This window comes from Eublepharis macularius, chromosome 15, assembly GCF_028583425.1.
Source record: "Eublepharis macularius isolate TG4126 chromosome 15, MPM_Emac_v1.0, whole genome shotgun sequence".
Taxonomy (NCBI): domain Eukaryota; kingdom Metazoa; phylum Chordata; class Lepidosauria; order Squamata; family Eublepharidae; genus Eublepharis; species Eublepharis macularius.
This window is the reverse complement of record NC_072804.1, coordinates 47,326,395-47,344,613: the sequence shown is the minus strand read 5'-3', so window position 1 is coordinate 47,344,613 and position 18,219 is coordinate 47,326,395. Positions and strand designations below refer to the sequence as shown.

The 18,219-nt window shown below is 44.1% G+C and overlaps 1 long non-coding RNA gene across 1 annotated transcript; it reads left to right on the top strand.

Moving 5' to 3' along the window:
• Positions 1-4,075: 4,075 nt before the first annotated feature.
• On the top strand, positions 4,076-13,100 carry LOC129342853 (uncharacterized). Its single transcript, XR_008598261.1, has 7 exons — positions 4,076-4,166; positions 4,906-4,938; positions 6,924-6,956; positions 9,003-9,020; positions 10,958-10,988; positions 11,130-11,159; positions 12,982-13,100. It is a non-coding gene; the product is annotated as an uncharacterized LOC129342853 (long non-coding RNA).
• Positions 13,101-18,219: the final 5,119 nt, after the last annotated feature.

Below are 18,219 nucleotides of genomic sequence, written 5' to 3'. Positions count from 1 at the left end.
ATCGAGACTCGTGGATGGAGTCCACCTGCCCGGCGCTCTCTGGTTTCTCGGGGTCTGGCTCCCCACTCCGACGGGGTGGGTACCGAGATCAAGGGGAGAGCGGTTGCTTTCGGCCTTGCCCCGAGGTTGCTTTCGGTCTCGTTACGAGTACTGAAGTCGATGAGAGGCAGGGTAGAAGTGGAGGCTCCGGTTCCGTTCCCGGTTGCTCCCAGCTCCTGGGAGTCTTGGGTTTGCACCGGTTGATTGTCGGGAGACGCATACGGATCAAACAAAGGATCCCTGTCCGGGACAACCTTGGATTCCGCTGGGCCCGACTCAGACATGATTGGTAACAAAATGTCAGACTGTGGCTAGATAAGGTACTCTCTGCAAGATTCCCTTTAGAAGCAAGAATAAGTCCAATGTCTGGCAAAGGAAGCTTTATTGCAGAAAAGATCCATTATAGTCCACTGTCCTGAATAGGAGACTCAGGATGGTACATGATCATTGTTACCAATGAAGAGCAAGCATAGGATACAGAGTAACAATACCCATCTGGAACAGCCTCCCCCCACAGTTCTCAAAACAACATCTTTCAGTCCTGGGAAGCTGCTCTCCTTCAAGGCCAATGCCTGGTGGAACGGTGTTAGACAAAACAGTCTCCTCTGGTGGGAATGCTGCCTGGGAACTGGTGCACCTGAGGAGAAAATACTTAAACACTAAAAGCATTAGAAAATGGAGTCAGTATAGTTAAGATATATACTGGACCTGACACTAACTGCCCCTTCCTACAAGATGCCTAGAAAAGAGAATTTATTCAACAAAAAACCAGCAAGTGACATTCAGAAAAGAAATGAGTGCACAAATTCAACATACAAAGTAACAAGCCAACCATACAAGAAATAAGATAACAAAGGAAAGATATCCCCTAATGCAACAACACTTCTTTAGCACACTTTCAGTCGCTGGGATCCCCGTCTGACAGCAACAAGTGGACTCCTTCAGCCCGGTTTTTTTGCATGGCACTGCTGCAGATCAGGCTGTGCTGAAGTTCTGTTACAGAGGGGGCTCTCTGAGACTTATATAGTTTAAAACTACATACGTCCACCTGGCACCTTAATCCTCTTCAAAAGAGAGATGATTACAGGCAGGGCTTTTTTCTGAGAGAAGAGGTGGTGGAACTCAGTGGGTTGCCCTTGGAGAAAATGGTCACATGGCTGGTGGCCCCGCCCCCTGATCTCCAGACAGAGGGGAGGGGCAATCTAAACTCCCCTCTGTCTGGAGATCAGGGGGTGGGGCCACCAGCCATGTGACCATTTTCAAGAGGTTCTGGAACTCCGTTCCACCGCGTTCCAGCTGAAAAAAAACCCAATTAAAGGGAAGATGATTAATGGTCAGAAAAGGGAGTTTCAAGGCTAGAAATGCTTTTAGTGATTGCCTGAGGCCAACTGATAAGCTAGGTGCCTGGCACTGGTTCAAGAGATGATTGCCTGTAAGCCTCCCTTTGGGCCAAGCTACACATGACGAATGACACTTGAACAGCAAGTGTATTTCTCCCTGTTCACTTGCCCTCCGCTAAATCCACTTGCCGTTCAAGTGTCATTCGTCATGTGTAGCTTGGCCCTTTGTCTGGAGTTAATTTAGGCACACTTGTACCCAGGGCTTTTTTTCTGGGAAAAGAGGTGGTGGAACTCAGTAGGTTGCCCTCAGGGAAAATATTCACATGGCTAGTGGTCCCACTCACTGATCTCCAGACAGAGGGGAGTTTAGATTGCCCTCCACGCTGTGGTGCGGGGGGCAATCAAAACTCTCCTCTGTCTGGAGATCAGGGGGCAGGGCCACCAGCCTTGTGACCATTTTCAAGAGGTTCCGAAACTCCGTTCCACCTCATTCCAGCTGAAAAAAAGCCCTGCATGTACCAAAAGCCCAATCTAAACCTCTCCAGACATCGTGCCTGGGACGGAAGCATACTAACAGCAAGGTTAAAACTTGCATCAGCAAAAAATCCCAGCATAGCATAGCAAGACATATTCATGTATAACTAGAAGGCATTTTCAGGTCAAGATGGAAGGACTTTTGATACACCAACTAGACTCTTCAAAATACAAAGATCTTCCTCAATTTCACTACAGCCTATTTCATGATGTCAAGTACCTGTTCCCATCTTGCTGTCCATGAAGCAAACACATGATCATTCTCACTTCCCACGAGTTGGAAGCCACAACACCCCAAAGTTCATTACTTGGGCTTTTGGTTGAAGCCAAATTTTGGCATATGACAACTATTTACTTATATAACTCCACCCAGCTTCAATTAACTGGTGTCTCTCATTACAATAATCCTGTTCACCGCAAACTTGATGAGACATCATCCAGGGATATTTTCCTAATCTAAAAAGCAACGTTTTTTTCAGGGCAAATAAACACAGGTTTTCTAACCACGTCACAAAATGTCAGTTATTGAGAAAAAGCCTGAATGATTGGCCAATAACAATAGAGAGGCCTGATATGCAGATTCCTTTACCCACCCTTGTTCCAAGATGGTGTCTCCACTGCATATAACTGCAAAGCTTGAGAGAGATACTAGATGACTATAGAGGGGGATGTTGGCCTTCTAGTATGGCCCTCTGGCATGGGTGTTAGGTGTGTGGGGAAAAGAAATCTCTTCTAAGATCTAGGGATGATGCAGATTTCACCATGAACCTGTACAACAGTACAGCTTACATATTCAAAGGTGTTGGTCAGATTTGAACCAATCACCAAGCCTCTAATGTTCTTGCCAAAGAACCACAAATATCTGCATCACAGGTTTGCACTGAGCTTTTGCAAAACTTCACAAAAGTTTTGCAAAACTTCACAAAACTTCACATGCACAAAGATGTTGCTGAATCAAATCGATCAGCAGCCAGTTGTGTCACTTGAGAATACTTTGATAAACATCCAAGGCTAGGATTTTATTAAAACCCAGCATACATTGAAGTTTGATTTCTATGATTAATGACTTATTTGTTTATGTGTATAAAGTGCTGTCAAGTCACAACTGATTCATGGCGACAACAGCATTGGGCTTTCAGGGCAAATGAGAATCAGAGGTGGCTTACCTCTGCCTTCCTCTGCAGTGTCTTCCTTGGTCATCTCCCATCCAATGACTGACCCTACTTAGCTTCCGAGATCTGGTAAGATTAGGCTATATCATGCAGCCTTTCTTCCCATCAGTGATTGATTTAATCATCCATTTAAAAAATTGTCTATGGACAGATTGTCTATGGCCAGATTGACAGGGTGGGGCAGGGGGGGTAGTCTGCCCCTGGTGCCGCCAAAGAGGGGGTGCCGGGTGCAGCTGCCAGGCATCAGTAGCACACCAGCGGCAGTGCAGGCGGCTCAGCAGCCACCTGCACCATTTGCCTGCCCCACAGGACAGGGAGTGCGTGGCAAGCTAGCTGCCCCCTCAGTGGGGCAGGCGAATGGCACAGAGGGCTGAGTGGCTGCCCGTGCCATTCACCTGCCCCACAGGACAGGGAGCGCTCAGCAAGCCGCCTGCCCTTCAGTGGGGCAGATTAATGGCACGGGCGGCTTCCCAGCCACCCATGCTGCTGCTGCTCCGCTGGCAGCATGCTCCACCCTGCGTGATGACATCACAGAAGTGATGTCATCATGCAGTGCTGGGAGCCCGCGCATGCATGGGGGCTGAACTTGGGTTGCCCTGAGCACCAACAACCCTAGATCCTGCCGTGCCTATGGAGCAGAACTGTTAAGTCGCAATAAATTTTGATCCACATCGGGGTGGGAGTGGTGTCTGTTTTCTAATCGGAAAGTTCAATTTCTGCCTCCCGTTTGCTCTGGCACATGCCTGTTTGCACATACTTAGGAAGAATAACGCCACTGACACTTTGGCATCCAGTTGGCCTCTGAATTTTGGAATCAATATTTACCCTGTGCAGAATGAGGGTTAACCTTTCCTGACTGGCAAAACTGATGGCACCCTTGATCACGGAGGCATTGTGTTTTACCACCCAGCCCTGAAAGTCAAGGATAAGATGGATGGTATAAATACAGCAGCTGCAGACATCCTGTCTTCAAACCCGCGAGCTCCTACTCGAAAGGCACTAAAGAGAAGCCAAGATGAAGCTCCAGGCTGTAGCTGTCGTTCTTCTCGTCCTTCTCATTTGCCCGCAGGAGAGTGAATTGGTAAGTCTATCTGGTGGTAGGGTGCTGTGTGTTGTACTACATTAATATTTCGATTGAGACATTCTGATTTCTTGATAGGATCGCAAGCTTCCTGTGACCTCAAAATTCTGCTTCCAGAAGAGACAGAACCTAATAATTTCAGGACTCTCCATGTTTTCACTCTGTTCTCTGGGCATAACATTGAGATAAAAATCATAGAATTAGGGAGCACTTTAAAGAGCAGGGCTTTTTTCTAGTGGTATGCACAAGTATGCAGCACAGGCACATCTTTCCACGGTACCAGCACCTAATTTGGCTGATGTACAGCTATTGGCGCTTCTTTTTTTTAGCGGAAAAAACCCACTGTAACAACTTTAGTTTCTTTTTGCATGTGGGCAACAAAAAGAATCTCTTGCTTCCCATTCCTCTCTTCCTTGTGGCAGAATGGGCGGTGTTGACTGGCAGTGCAATCCTAAAAACATTTTCTTTAGAGTAAACCTTATTGAATAGATATGACCAGGATTTTGAAGAGACAAGCTTAAGATGACGCCGGAAGACTGTTTTGTTATTAAAATTGCTACAGCAGCCGATTCCACACGACTTACCTGAACCCGGGACGTTGAGCTACGTTGCGGATCATGCCAGGGAAAACACAAAATATCGCGTTTTCTTGTGCGAGTTTTGCACGACGGGTTCAGGTAAGTCGTGTGGAATCGGCCAGCATCTGGAAGTATGAATAACTATTTTTTTAATTATTTAGGCTCCTGATCCTTTCCTTGGAGATGTTTTCAAAGTGAGTACTACAAATTATCCATGTTTTAAATCTTTCAAGTCTCCAGTGTACTGCTAGATTTCTTGAAATACTTCCCACTATCCACGAAGAAACTGAACATGTGGAATAGATAAATGTCTAAATAGCTAGCTCCTTTATGAACAATGTCTCCATTGCAAACACAAATCACAGGCAGCCGTGCTGTTCTGTTGCTACCTGTACTTTTGAATGGGAGAAAAGACAGACATCTAAACCTAATGCTGTAATACATGAGGATACAGAGTAAGAATTCTGATTTGCTGTGTTAAAATTAAATATCCACTCTCACAGATCAGTATCTTGAATATGTGAGGACAGCTATCAGAAAGGCAGAAAACTTTGTCCTGCAATCTTTTAACCTCATTTATAAAGCATTAGACCCAGTGGCGTAGTGTGGGTTAGGGGCTCCTGGGGCAGGAGGTGGCACCCCTGGCCTCGTGTGTGCGTGGGTGACGGCGGCGGCATGGGTGGCTGTGGTGAAGAGGCAAGCAGTGGGGAGGCAAGCAGCCCAAACTGCGGGAGTGCAAAGGGGCAGAAAGATGGGCAGGGAGGCGGGCTGCCTGCCATGCTGCCAAGCTGGCGGTGGTGGCGTGAGTGGCTGCAGTGAAAGGGTGGGGAGGTGGGCCAGGAGTGCTCCCAGGGAGGGGCCGTGGATGTGGCCCCCCCTCAAAATTTTACACCTGGGGTGGCCGCCCCCTGGCCCCCCACGCTACACCACTGATTATACCTATCCTGCAAAAATTTATCCATCCACCTTTGAAATCTGTCTAAGCTAGTAGCAATGAGTTCCACATTACAATGGCCGAATCCACACGTCTCAAGTTTTCTGCTTTTCCCCCACCCCATTATTCGCTTCTCAGAGGGCTGTTCACATACTCTTACCTCAATCCCACCATTCTCTCACATCTTTCGCGTTGCACCTCAGATGAATTTGTCATGCATTCAAACGCTTCTCTTGCGCATTTCTCACCATGGATGTGGACAAATAGAAGCGTTTCACAAGGAGACCGCCCCCTTCAAACCACCCCTCTTCCGTGTTTGCAGTCTTTCCGGAACACCATCCCTCTTTGCCGTGCAATTATCAAGCTTTTCCACTCTCTCCGCAGCAAGCCTGCCCGCCCTTCCCGCCCTTTTTTAAAGGAGACATTGTTGCACAATCCCGGCCATAAATCTTAATCGGGGTGCTCCAAAATCCCCACGGAGACATCAAGGGGTGGTGTCATTTCCATTTCCGTGTCATTTTTAGGATGCTGGACACTTGGAAATATCGGTGGCCATTAAAATTAATTTTTTTTAACTGTTGAAATTACCGTTATAGCGGAAATCCGTCATTTTAACATTACATTCAAGCGTCAAATAATTAGTCTGCCCGCTTGGAGAGTTTGGATCACCCCCACCTTAAATATCAGTTCAAATTAGCCCACCAGAATAATGGTCTAATGGATTTCAAAGAAGGCATAGAATAACATTAACCAATCACAGGCATCATAGGGGTGTGGCCATGCCATAGCAATTTAGCAAAAAAAACGCTATAGCGGAAATCTGATGAAAACATGGAAAAAAATGAATGTGATGTCGTCTTCAGCGACATTGGATCTAAACCCGCCCCATATTGCGCGATTCTACCAGGGATGTGGACGAAGTATAGCGCAAAGCGGCAGCAGGAAGAGAAGGGATGTGAACACAGACTGGGACATTGCAGCATAGAATCCAGCGCAATTAATGCACATGAAAAGCGGAAGGTAGGGAAGTGTGGATTCGGCCAATGAATCATTGTGTGACGTGCTACTTCCTCTAATCTTATTTGAATTTTAGTTTGGACAACAATGGGGTTCATTTGCTTCCTGTTATGCTATTTTCTCCTGAAACTATGGCAAAATACATGGAGATGAGAAAAGAGATTTTATCTAGTTGCAATAGTGTCTGGAAATGTGAAATGTGTAACTTTTTCTATATGTTTAATTTAGATTCCTGGTAAAGTTTTTGGCAGATTTAGAGACGTAAGTATGACAAAATGTCTTTATATTAAAATAAGTGTCCACTCCCAACTCTGCAGTGTGCTTACAGAATGCCTTTGCTTGACATATTTTGCCAAATGTTTTTCAGAAGAGCCCTTTTCCTCCCGGACAATGAGCTCCACAGAGAAACTGGGTTTTGGGAATTTAGATACAACATGACATTTGCTTGGTGTTTCCATTTCTCCATCTTGATTTAAAGACTTTCTTTTTTGAGACCTTTGTTCTGATAGTCACTTTTTTTCCATAAGCTGTTCCAGAAGTCCTTCCTCTTTCTGCACACCAGTTGCTTCTTCTCTTTTTCTCCTAGCCTGTTCTTCTTGCCTCTTTAAGGCAAAAGTAGCACACGCATCCTAGCACACACATCCTAGATATGAGGTTTACAATATCTAAGCAAATGTTTGCAATATCACTGACTCGGGGTGTATCAGCCCCCTGCAGTGCTGAGAGCCACAGGGCTTTCTTAGACCCAGGCAGCAGTGACAATGTCAAAGGCTGTGTGTATACATTTTCATTGTTGCAAACATCTAAGTGCAGGAACCACTTTGCAACCCCAGTTGGAATGAAGAGACAGACATGTGCTTGGTATTAAAGGGCCGTTTATTAAAATGACCATTAACATAAACAAGGCAAGGGCCAACTAAGCGGTACAGGTCAAGCCACAGGATCAACTCCGGACCTCCGCCTTGACCTGCCTGGGCAAGCCCCAAAGCCCCGCATGTAGGCCATCCCTTGAATGGCTGCAACCTGGCCAGCCAGGCAAGGGATCCCCCCATCAAGCACCTAACGCCCCAGCCATACAGCATGAAGGAAGGCCTTGTACTTGGGGATCCCCAGCAGGCGTCTGCCTGTGCAATGGTAGCTTCCACAAGCATACCACACTGATGGCAGACCCTGTTCCCCACCCATGGGGAAGCACCACTGGGTGCTCACTGGCCCACACCCTATACCCAAAACTTTCCTGCCAATGACAGATCAAATAGCACCACCCAAACAATACCTCAGAACACTGCCATTAGTGCAAGGTAGGCGAAAAACCCCTTCTCCCAAAGCCAATCAGGGCAAAGAGGGAAAAAATTCCTACCTGGCTCTGACACAGCCGTTGGCTAATCCTGCACTAAAACAGGGTGAGGTGGGTGCGCCGAGTGCACGAGGAAACTGACGCTGGGGAAGTGGAGCCGCTTGCAAAAGGCTCTTGGCTCCGCCCCCAGCCAAAGCCCTGGATGCCCAGGAATAGATGATGAATGTCAAAAGCCACCCTTCTCTGAAAATATGTCACCTAGGCAGTAATCCTTGTTTATTATTAAATTTATTTGCTGGCTTAACAAGAGAGAGAAAGAGAGATTCCTCCATCTTAATCTTGCTGTGCCCTGACCTGGATAGCCGAGGTGAGCTTGCTGTCGCCAGATCTCAGAAACTAAGCAGGGTTGCCCTTGTGGATGGGACACCTCCAACAAAGATTAGCGTTGCAGAGACAGTCAATGGCAAACCACCTCTTTTAGTCTCTTGCAGCAGAAATTCCACCAGGTGTTGCCATAAGTCAACTATGACTTAAAAGCACTCTCCACGGCCACCAACCTTACTGTATGGAGGGTAGAGAAAGGGGTTTTGCTCCCTCTGGACATCCCAATTTTAGTCTTTTTTGTCTGCTCCCTAATAAAATTGACTGAGGTGAGGGACTGAAGTTGGGGGTCCAGGAGAGGGTAGGATACTCCTATTGGTTTCCCCAAGCATGTCCCCTCCCGTCTTGAGGGTTTTGAGCGCCCATACCTCTTGCATTCTGGTGTGGAAGCAAGCACCCTGTTCTGTATATTGGGTTTATCTGACAGTATGTTTGGTAATGCAATAGAATCCTTTTTTCTTAGGTGATGTTTAAGTGCATTAAATAGTCATCTATTAAAGAATAGCACCTTCACCCCAATGAATAGACTTTGCATGTCAATGTGAAAAAATAATCCATTTTTTCCACAGGTACATTAACAAAAAGCATGAAAAAGTAACCCCTTTCTTTTCCACTATTTTTCTGCCAAGGCTTTTAAGAGATTCAAAGTAAGTATTGTAAGTTTCCTGCATCTTTCCTAAATGGCCCATCACACCAGCGATATCCTTTTCTTCCCAGTTTTTACTAACTGGTGACTAAAGATGACCTTCCATGAAGCTCGAGAGAGTCATTCGAAAGTAGGTCTCGCCATGCCCTCCTCCTTCTTCAAAATGAAGTACGTTCTTCCTTGAGAGTCTTATAGATTAGAATGAAAGGAATCTGCAGGCGTTTCAAATGGAATGACATCCCATATATATGGAGGAGCACACAAGTTCAGCCTTGCTGGGTTTCTGGAAAAAGGCAGGTCCATCTATTTTCGTTAAGATGTTGGTAGGATAGCTAGAGATTATCAACTGTCAGGTTGTGGTCACGAGGCTGACACTTAATTCATATGCTTTGTGTATGTGTGCATTGGTATCTCCATTTACTTACTTAATTTTTAATCTCAAGATATATTATAAAATATAGAGATAATGCCAAAATAAAACATCAGCAATTTAAACATGACGAATGAAACAATGCAGAAATTTCCTAGTAGAAGCATACTTATAGCAACAGACAGTATACAGCAGGATAGTCTACAGTCCCAATTCTTTTACCAAAATTTCTTTCTGAACAACTCAGGGACATGGATAGAGAGATACAGAGATGGGTGTCACCCACATGTTGATGACATCCAAATCCAAAGCTACAAAACGTTTCTCTTCCAGGCTTTTCATAGAGGTTGAATAACATGGGGGATAAAATTTGGTTCCAGTTAGGGTTAAAAATGGAATATAAATAAAATTAAAAATAAGACAATGAAGGAATGACTACTTCAATGCAGGGACCCAAGCTGGAGAAGATAGGGTTCCAGAGATGGAATCAGAGCACATAGCATTGTATTAATTATGCACACCAGGTACAACATATATTCTCATCTGCAAGTTGCCACTCTCTGTCCTTTAACAGTAAATCTAAAGAGAACCCTCACGGGAAGGAACAACAATTACAAATTAATAAACAACTCTATTATAAGTGCCCAAAGGGCCATATGTATTTCTTATATAAATCAATCAGTGAGATGACCAAATACAATTTATACAATGATTCTTTATACAATGATTCTTCCTTAAACTTGAAAAATACAAAGGTCCAAACAAAATGTGTCCTGTATCTTCTTTACAGGACACATTTTGTTTGGACCTTTGTATTTTTCAAGTTTAAGGAAGAATCATTGTATAAATTGTATTTGGTCATCTCACTGATCTAAGGAAGAATCATTGTATAAATTGTATTTGGTCATCTCACTGATTGATTTATATAAGAAATACATATGGCCCTTTGGGCACTTATAATAGAGTTGTTTATTAATTTGTAATTGTTGTTCCTTCCCGTGAGGGTTCTCTTTAGATTTACTGTTATAGTACGGGAAGTGCCATTGTTTTGTTGTTACTCTCTGTCCTTTGGCATAAAGAACATAATGGGCATCGAAGCCTAACGCTAAAATGACTGAGATTGCAGAGTAATATTTCTGATTCACTTTGTGAAAATTAAATATCCACTCTTGCAGAGCAGTATCCTGAATATATGAAGAGAGCATGCAGAAAGGCAGAAAAATTCTTTATAATCCGGAAAATCGATCTAAAGCGTTAGACATATCCTGAAAAATTTATCCATCTGCCTTTGAACCATCTATGCCAGTGGCCATTGCTGTATCTTGCAGCAAAGAGAACCTTACGACAACTATCAGTTATGGGAAATAGTAGAGTATGATACATAATTCTCTCCTTTATGTTGTCTTCATAACAACCATGAACTAGGTAAGGTGGAGAGAGAATGACTGGCTTGTGGTCAGATAGATATTCTTGCTAACCACAAAACCAAAGCCTACCATGTACACAACTAGACCAAAGCTGTTAATTAGTATTGTGTATGTTCATAATATTTCTGTATCTGTTTTTAGAATAGAAGAACCTGCTCTTTAAGGCGCACCTGTAAGTATTTCTAAACCAGGGGCTGCTAAGTACAAATAAGTAACATCTTGGGGCACAAGATATCAAGAGAAGGGAAAGCGAACTAGATGAAAGATGTTAATACATATTTCATATATCTGTGCTGTTTGTATCAATTTTTAGGAAGAACAACCTGCTCCTCAACTTGCATCTGTAAGTCTTTCTAAACCAGGGGCTGCTAAGTAGAAATAAAAGTAGCCTTACAAGGCAGAAGATACCAGGAAATGTGCCAGTGGAGTTAAAGAATGATAGAACTGTATACTCCATAGTCAGTCGCTGTGTTTTTTGTATGTCATCATATGGGGGTGAAAGGAAAGGTTCACAAGTTGGGTGGTACTTGCTGGGTAGAAACTGTTTTGGTATTTTGCATAGGAGTGGGCATTGGAAAAGTATGGTAAATTTGGGTTTAGTTACAATGAACTGGAAAAAAATTGGTATTTCTGAATACTGAATTCATTCTCCAGTTCGAAATCGGTATTATCAAATAAATTTGGTGTTGTAAAATGTGCACTTAAATTTTATGGTTAACGTACTGGCTAAGTGCTGTAATAATAAAGAGATAAATAAATTTGGTAAAATTTGGTCATTGTTTCCAACAGGAAACTGAATTTGGAACTATCTGGTGGGTTGAGTGGGGTCATTTTTGGAACAAATTTTATGAAATCTGCATGGGACTTACTCTGAACTGTCTTCTAACAGCCCCCAAGTTTCATTAAGTTTGGGCTCCTGGAGACCATTTTATGCCCCCCCCCAAAGAAGATGCTCTCAACCACCTTCAATCTCCATTATTCCCTATGGAGAAAACTATCAAGGCTATCTGGGGGGGGGGGGGTTTGCAAGCCAAATCCACCACATTTGCAGGAGACATGTTCCTGACTGTCCTTTAAAGACACCCCCCCCCCCATTTCAGGGAAATTGTACCCTGGGACCAATTCTTTTTCCCCCTTAACAAGGTGCCCCCAGCCACTCCTTTTATTTCTATTGTGGGGGAAAAATGCAAGCTGACTCTCACAGCAGAAACAAGTGGACCAAGGCTTCCATTACCAGCACCCCAAGCTCCAACAACCAGAGAAAATAGTGCCCCACAAAGAAAAACCAGCAGAAGACCCCCCCCCTCAGAAGAACAAGCAGCAAAATGAACTGTAACCAAATTCAAACCAAAGCCCTTGCGTACACAAAACCCCAACCAAAGCAACCCATTTTTTAAAAAATGCCAAGTAAAAACCCCCCAACTTTTCCATTCCCTACCCAACCCTGACCCTCCCAGACAGCAAGCCAACCCCCTCCTCCCCAAGACAAAAAAAACCCCAGTGAGTCTATGACTCTCAAACCAGGCAGCACCTCCAGGTGCAGCTGGTCTCAGCACAGGCAGCAGGAGCCAGGAATCCACTAACCAGACAGCAGGATACAGTTGCAGTTCAAAGCAGCCAGACCCCAGAGAGAGTCAACAGCCAGCAGCAAGCCAGGCAGTCTCTCTCAGTCTCCAGAGAAAAATGGAGACTGACTGAGGCAAGTCTCCTAATTTAACTCATTGCAGCAGTTTAAAAAAGGCACTCTCCTTCCAGAGAATCCTATTGGCCAGAGAAGGAGAGCTCCTGCAATGATTGACTACTCACACCCCCTCCCTTACGCCTTCGATAAACTTAAATTTGGTAATACTGAAACTGGTTCGGTATTCCCTTTTAAGTTCAGTAATACCAAATGTTACCGAATCAGGCAAAATTAGGTATTTTTTTTTACCAACTATCATATTCAAATCGTACACTCCTAATTGTGAGTTCTCGTTCCTATTGAGTTGTTTGGCTTAAATAAAGTGAGTAATTATATTGCATTTTGGTAGCATGTAATGGATTTTGAAACCTCCTCAAAATCTACAGGCTGCAAAATCTACAGTCAACATGCAAATGCTACCATCTAGTTACTGATTAGTGTTTTGTTGTAACTTTTCTGTTGATGGCTGTCATTTCCTTTGCAGGAAAATTAACGGAGATGATTTGCTGACTATGTTGTACCACGTTCATGATGACAGGCTTCTCTTTTGCCATTTGTGCTGTCCAACCAAGCTGATACAATAAAATATAGACATATTCTATAGTATTTATTGATTTTGTCACTTTTATGAAAAGGTAGCACTGCCTTGAGAATGGGAGGCATGAAACTTTCCAAAAGACTCCACTCAAAAGAAAGATGGTAGTTATCTCATTTGGTGTAGTGAAGCCTTATTCAGCTGTTAACCAAAGGACTGCAACTGATTAAGTCATTCCCATTTATTTTGAATGGGGACCGTAAGAGGATACTTAAAGTGTCCACCAACTTTTGGGCAGCTCCAACCTGTCTTGAAGCTTGGAATGGTAACTTGGCTGCTCAATACTTATAGTCCATCCACAAATCTGCAGCAAGAGAATTTGATTATCAGTGCCATCCCCCAGTGGCAGCCAAAATGCAGGATCAGACGCTGATCACTCCGAGGATTCCCTCTGCTGACCCTGGGATGCACGCCATGGTGTTTTGTTTGCCTTTCTCTTACCATCCATAGATAGCTCAAGCTACACATCAATCTAAGCAACTGAGATCACTAACCCCACAATAATCCTTGACATCCTTAGGCCTTAGCCTTGGTGTATTGGTCTTCACCAATACTTGCAGTGTGAAGGGGCTAAAAATGACCGGTCTAAAGCCATTTCCACACTCTCTTAAAGGGACAGCTCCTCGTGGAATGCTGATGACATCTCTGTTTGCAAAACTGTTGCGGGCTGTTTGATTTCTGTTTTTTTAAGCACCTTTTCTGGGACAGTAGAAAGTATGTTCCCAGAAAAGGCACTGAAAACAAGAAGCCAAACAGCCTGCAATCGTTTTGTGGACAGATTCCGGGGAAGAAATTACCAGCGTTCAGTGAGTGGGCTGTCACTTTAAGGGTGTGTGGAAACATCCTAAAAAAGGAAGGCCCTTAAATGTTCCTGCTTAGCTTTGAAACAACCCCCTCAAGGTCATGGAACTTTTAGCTCTGTTCATAGAAGATTTCACACTGTGACCCTGAACAGATCAATATGTGCTTCACTTATAAGCTTATAGGGATAGTGTCTACTGGCCAAACTATTCACCATCATTTGTCAGAAACCTGTTTGCTGCGATTTACCAATGTGACTTTTTTGTTTGTTGCTGAGCAGATATCCTTCCCTCTCTCCCATTCACATGACATCTAGAGGTATAGGTTTCTAGCTGATTTGTTTCAGAATCATCTTCCAGTCATTCACAGGGCTTTCTTGCTTGCTTGCTCTACTCTTTTGACCCGTAAGTCTTGAGTAGTAACTGAGAATATGAGGAAGAAAGTAAGAATTCAGGCCAGAGAAAGTTAGTCCCCGACAAAAGGGGTGATTTCTTATAAGTTGCCCAAATTCCCATGGCCTGAACTAAAAATTTAGCTAAAATGAGTAAATTTTCCACTCTGCTAGCAATTTAGGGACTAAAATATCTGGTGCAAAATCTGCCCAGCGTAATGTCAAGGGTTTGATCCATTTCTGTCTCGCCTTGTTGCACCATGGACATTCAAATAAAACAAAAGTTATAGCTTTGACCACAGCCACAATATCTGTCTGAAAAAGGTATCCCCAGAATTCGGCCTTCAGAAACTGCAGAAGGTAGCACATTTAGTCTTACAAGAATAATTGCTTGTCTATATTTAGGGACTGTTAAGCCAAACAAATATGTTGGAGTCGTAGAACTTGGAGGGATCCCCATATAAAGGGAAGAACAAACTCTCCTAGCTCTACAGATGGCGCTGTTCATATCTATCTTCAAAATTAATTCTTTGGTTTTATGAGCTGAAGACCATCCTAGAACAGTGATTATATCCTCTGCACATTGTAAAATCTTCACTTTTCCTTCAGTTGCTTATCTCCATGTGCTAGAATACTTATCATGCTTTAAGTAAAACGATAAGCTATTGTTCTCCGAGAACATTATTTTAAGTTTCCTGTTCAGAGCCAGAATGCAAGCTCTGGCTTCAATAGAATACTGGCTCAATTCTAGTCTGAGGGCGGGACCTGCCACAAACTTTGGTATTCCACAGATATGGTGTAAAAACTGTATTAGTGGCCGATCTATAGTTTCATCTAGCTTATGAATTCACACTGCTGCGCCATAGGGTATTTGAGGTATTTCTTTAGCATTAAAAACTGTAATTGCAACTGGAAGGTATTGTTCACCTTTTCTATAGAAGAATCACTTTCTTGCTGCCCCAGAAGAAGCTTCTGATGGCATCACCGCCTTACACTGGGGCTTCCAGGATAAGTGATCATCCAAAGTTACTCCAAGATACTTGAAAGATCTGACCTGCTCCAGTTCGTTATCTTCTAATCTCCATTTATACTTGCAGTCTCTTCTCTGTTTTATAAAAACAAGGATCTTCGACTAAGCAAAATTAATTGGCAGGCCGTGTTCCCGACAATAGTTGGAGAAAAATTGTATTAGCCTCGAAGCCCAATAGGAGATTGTGATATTAAAACTGCATCGTCGGCGTAGAATAATATGGCATTTCTAAGGTTCCCAAATTTGGTGGGTGGAATTTATCTTGTTTAAGAGAAGGTGCCAGATCATTCAGATATAGATTAAAAAGGAGTGGAGCCATTAGAAACCCCTGCTTAATCCCTGATCTCATAATAAATGTCCTTGGAAGTTGTCCTTCTGGCCCACATCTAACCTATTCAGATGGATCATCATATAGCATCTGAATTAACCAGAGCAGTCTATGGTCAATTGTGGTTTTCATTAGGTTTTGCCACAAATGGGTTCTAGATATTGAATCAAATGCAGATTTCAGGTCCATAAAGGCAACACATAACTTTCCACTGATATAGTAGGTATATTTTTCTGCTAGATGGTGCAGAACAATACAATGGTCAATAGCTGACACACCCTGGATGAAGCCTGTTTGCTCTAGCCCTATTACTAATTCAGAATAAATCCAATCCTGTAGTACAGGTAGGATATACATAGTTTACTGATAACTGAAAGTAAACTAATTGGCCTGTAATTACAAGGGTACGCTCAATCACCCTCTTAAAATAGGAATAATAAGAGCGTTTCCACATCACTGGAATGTTATCTACCAAATTAATATTGGAGAATACAGGTGCTAGCACAACACTCCACCACCCTGGATTGCTTTTAGATATTTCAGCTGGTATCAGATCGATCCCTGAAGCTTTATTCTCTTTTAAACGTTTTATTAATATCAGCACTTGCTCAGGTGACACTGCTGGTCATGATAGTAGACACAATTCTTCTTCATTAATTTCATAATTATCTTCTGGCTGCATGTTAAATATCTTACAGAAGTGGACTTCCTAAGTTTTGGCTGATATACAGTAATTCAATGGTCCACGCCTGTCAAAACTTTCTGACTCTGGATTCCAGAAGGCTCTGGTGTCATTCTTTTTGGAAACCTTGATTAGCTTTTTCCAATCTTTTATTTGGGATTCATATTTCTTCCTTTTGATCGTTGATTTACATAATTTTTTTAAGTTCAGAAGCTCTGACAGTGTACAAGGATCACTCACTAAAGGGAAATGTCTGTGGCACTGAAGAGTTCCTTTGACATCTCTAGACTCTTTATCAAACCGTTGGTTTCTCTTTGTTAGGATGCCTGGGTTGGTAGAACACTGCCTAGTACAAGCAGGTAAAAAAAATTCTAATAATTCCATAAGTCCTTTCAGCTGAGTATCAATAGAGTTTATACTTCATTTTTTTGCATGCAATGTCATGCACTGTTTTGAGTTGATTATTTGTCTAATAAACACATAGAACTGTAAATGGAAGTTAGATATTCTGTAAAACTAATAGATGCAGATGATGCATCTGACGAAGAGAACTGTGATTCTCGAAAGCTTATGCCACAATAAAGTTGGTTAGTCTTAAAGGTGCTACTGGACTCTTTTTGATTGTAAAACTAATGGTTTTGTAGTGTCTTCAAAGCAGTAATGCTAAGAGAAATGCAGGCAGAAACAACATGGAAGCCAGATCCCAGCTGGGAGATGGAACGTGCAAACATGAGGAATGACAGGCAAAGCCAGCTCACCCCCCGCCTCCCATGCCCCAGAGCTGCATGAAGGATCCTGATACAATAGGGCCTTCCTGGAGTTCCTGAACACATCAATGTAACCCAGCCTATCAATCTCCCCTTAGCCACTTTCCTATTCTTAGGCTATTCAGAGAGCTGATCATCAAACCAATCCACTCCAGGGGTCATCAGTCATAAGTGATAACTTTAGTACTGCCTGGGAAAACCCAATCAAACCTTCCTAGTTCATTGTCACACCCCGGAGATGGTTTGCTGGTGTATTGTTCCACTTGGGAGTCAATTCCCCAGCTCTTTGTCTCATCCCAAAGACAACTTATCAATCCTTTGTTCCAATCAGCCACTCAGCCACCCATCAACCACTGGGAACACCCACTCAAGCCCTTGTCTGGGGTGCAGGTGGATGGGCAAGGGGGGTCTGGGGGGAGCTGAGAGGCAAGAGAGGTCTGGGGAGGATTGGCATGTGGAGGGGCAAGGGGAATCTGAGGAGGGCTGAGAGGCAGGAGGGGTCTGGTGAGGGATGGCAGGTAGGGAGGGCAAGGGGATTTGGGGAGGGCGGAGAGACAGAAGGGATTTGGGGATGGATGGCAGGTAGGGAAGCAAAGTGGGGTCTGGGGAGGGCTGAGAGGCAGATCTGGGTGGAGCTGCAAGGCAGGAGGGGTCTGGGGAGGGCTGGATGATAGGGAGGGAAAGGAGGGTTTGGGGAGGGCTGAGAGGCAGGAGGTGTCTGGAGAGAACTGGCAGGTAGGAAAGGCAAGGGAGGTTTGGGGAGGGTGATGAGACAGGAGGGGTGTGGTGAGGAATGGCAGATGGAGGCAAGGGGGTCCGTGAAGGGATGGCAGGTAGGGAGGGCAAGGGGGGCTGGGGGGTGGAGAGGCAGGAGGGGTCTGGGAAGAGCTGCAAGGCAGGAGGGGTCTGGGGAGGGCTGGAGGATAGGGAGGGCAAGAGAGTTTGGGGAGGGTGGAGAGGCAAGACAGTTGTGGGGAGGGATGGCAAGTAGGAAGGGAAAGGGGGGTTGGGGAGGGTGAAGAGGCAGGAGGGGTCTGGGGAGGGATGGCAGATAGGGAGGGAAAGGGGGGTTGGGGAGGGTGGTGAGGCAGGAGGGGTCTAGGGAGGAATGGCAGGCGGGGTCTGGAG